The sequence below is a fragment of the Microtus pennsylvanicus genome, chromosome 19 (genome assembly GCF_037038515.1).
Source record: "Microtus pennsylvanicus isolate mMicPen1 chromosome 19, mMicPen1.hap1, whole genome shotgun sequence".
NCBI classification, from domain to species: domain Eukaryota; kingdom Metazoa; phylum Chordata; class Mammalia; order Rodentia; family Cricetidae; genus Microtus; species Microtus pennsylvanicus.
Window position 1 is genome coordinate 419182 of NC_134597.1, and position 2714 is coordinate 421895.

The window sequence follows — 2714 nt, forward strand, 5'->3', positions numbered from 1 at the left end:
ATGATGCAATAACCCACCTGCCTCGTGGTTACCCCTCATGGTATTCTACTTCCTCACTGAGGCCACCCAGGAGCTGCTTTGCACATTAACCCTAGACTTTTAATTCAGCTTGATCTGATTTATTGCATCTACAGAGAGACTTAATATTGGGGTATGGAAACATCTCAAGTATAAATGAGAAATTATTACATGAAGGTTTTAAAACAATTGGATGTTATTTTAAGAAAAATATATTCTTTAATGTATCTTTTTACTGAAATTGCTAGATAGCTAATTTTCAGTGTGTTTTCACCACAATTTCCAGGTATCTAGTTAAAAATTAGCAGGTTTGGAGGGAGAGAGGTTTAATCAGTCCCTAGGTGAGCCCTCCTTCCGTCAGGCCCCGGGCTTGGGGTCTCCCCCTTCCCTATGGCTGGACACCTGGCTTCAGACTTCACCTTCTCACCCCCACCTGGTGGGGGTGCTAGGTCGGGAGGGCTGGAGCCAGGCTGTTTGGACCCTCGGACTTGGATAAGCTTTCAAGGGCCTCCAGGTGGGCCTGGAATCGGGCCAGGGGTTGGGCCAGGCTCAAAGGTGTTGGGGATTTCCTCTTGTCCCCCGCCGTATGAATTCTGAGGAGAGATGGCATACTGTGGACATCAGGTTGGACTGGGCCTAGTGCCCCAAGTTGGCCTGGAAACTTCGCAGCCTGAGGATCAGGCAGGAGCAGGAGTGGAGAGCAACTAGGAGGGGACCTCCGCTGAGCCCGGCACTGTCCACCCCGGTGCCGTGAAGTTGGAGAAGGTGGAACCAAGTCACGAGGAGTCCCAGGACATGAAAGATCTGCAGAAGGAGCTAGAGCAGTTTGCTAAGGTGCTGAAGCAGAAGAGGATCACCTTGGGGTACACCCTGGGTATTTTCTTTGGAAAGGTGTTCAGCCAGACCACCATCTGCTGCTTTGAAGCGCTGCAGCTCAGCTTCAAGAACATGTGCAAGCTGCGCCCCCTGCTGGAGAAGTGGGTAGAGGAAGCCGACAACAAAGAGAACCTTCAGGAGATGTGCAAAGCGGAGACCCTGGTTCAGGCTTAAAAGAGAAAGCAGAAGAGCATTGAGAAAGTGAGGGGGAACCTGGAGAGCATGTTTCTGCAGTGCCCGAAGCCCACTCTATAGCAGATAAGCATTATCGCCAAGCAGCTCGGCCTGGAGAAGGATGTGGTCCGAGTGTGGTTCTGTAACCGTCGCCAGAAGGGCAAACCATCAAGCGCTGATTATTCCCAACGAGAAGAGTATGAGGCTGCCGGGTCCCCTTTCCCATGGGGGGCCTGTATCTTTTCCTCTATCCCCAGGGCCCCATTTTGGTGCCCCAAGCTATGGGAGCCCCCACTTTACCACACTCTACTCTCCAGTTCCGTTTTCTGAGGGCGAGGCCTTTCCTACTGTTCCCGTCGCTGCTCTGGGCTCTCCCATGCATTCAAACTGAGGCTCCAGCCCTGCCTGGGAATGAGGTGAGCTGAGGCGAGGGAGACAGAGGTAGATAGAACCTGGAGCCACCACAGCTTTGGGGTGAAGCTCCTTTACTGAGGAGGGGTCGCAAGCACAAAAAGCATGGGGAAGATGAAGTTCAGTGATGCTGTTTTGATCGTGAGCCTGTCGCTCATTTTGTTCTTAAATAATAAATAAAGCCTGGGACACATTGGATGGCAAAAAATAAATAAAATAAAATTAGCAGGTTTGAAAGCTATAGAAGACTGGATTCCTGCTTAACTATGCTTTGGATATAATACCATGTGTTCTTGTTAACATTTAACTTTTTAAAGAAGAAAGAAGCATCAAATTATCACTCCATGGATTTTAAAATATTGTGATCAATCACCAGTAATCTCCTTGACAAAAGAGTCGTGCAGTTCATAATACCTTCTGACAAGAACTCCAGAGAGGTTCACTGGCACAACTAAAGAAGCCTATGAGTAGGAGAAAATCAGGTTTTACACCCTGATCAGAGCAGCGTGACTCCAGAAGGAGAAAATAAACATGATGCACGTGAAACATAGTAAGATGGGAGGACTGTCTCCTGGATGAGATATGCTTTAATATGCCCCAGAAGCCCCTCTGCCTAATAAACATAGTAAGGTGGGAGGACTGTCTCCTGGGTGAGATATGCTGGAATATGCCCCAGAAGCCCCTCTGACTAATGTAGTTGCTTGCAGACCTTCACTGCTAAGATACCTGTTTTATGCCTTCCAACCCAGAAACCTTTTCTTTTTTTTTCTTTCCCGATCTTATCTCAGCACAATGGACCAAAGCCTAAGCTGCATGCCCTGAATCCCTAGACATTCTTTCTGAATGCATCCCATTTGCCATTAGATTGATTACAGAATTCTTTTACTAAACCTGAGAGTGTTTTTATTATAACTTAGAAAGCCTAATTTCCCCTATTTATTCGTTCTACAAGGAGCTGGGGGCTATCTCTAGCTTGTCTACTCTATTCGTTTGTTTCATTTTTCTTTTCCATATTTTGATGTGATCTAACTCAAGAATCTGAGTAATGTTTATTTTATCTAAGAAGACCTGAAAAATGAAAACATCTGTTTCCAATGATTTGGGTTTGTAAAACAAATGGAGAGGTTATTTTCTTAAAGTGAGATTCGGGGCTCTGTATTCATACTAATCCTCAAAGAAATTGTTAACAATTCTGTGATCTTGAAATGTATCTTCTGGGTGGCTGGAGAGATGGC

The 2714-nt window shown here is 46.3% G+C and overlaps 1 pseudogene; it reads left to right on the forward strand.

Moving 5' to 3' along the window:
• Positions 1-408: 408 nt before the first annotated feature.
• LOC142838404 (POU domain, class 5, transcription factor 1-like) lies at positions 409-1459 on the forward strand (annotated as a pseudogene).
• Positions 1460-2714: the final 1255 nt, after the last annotated feature.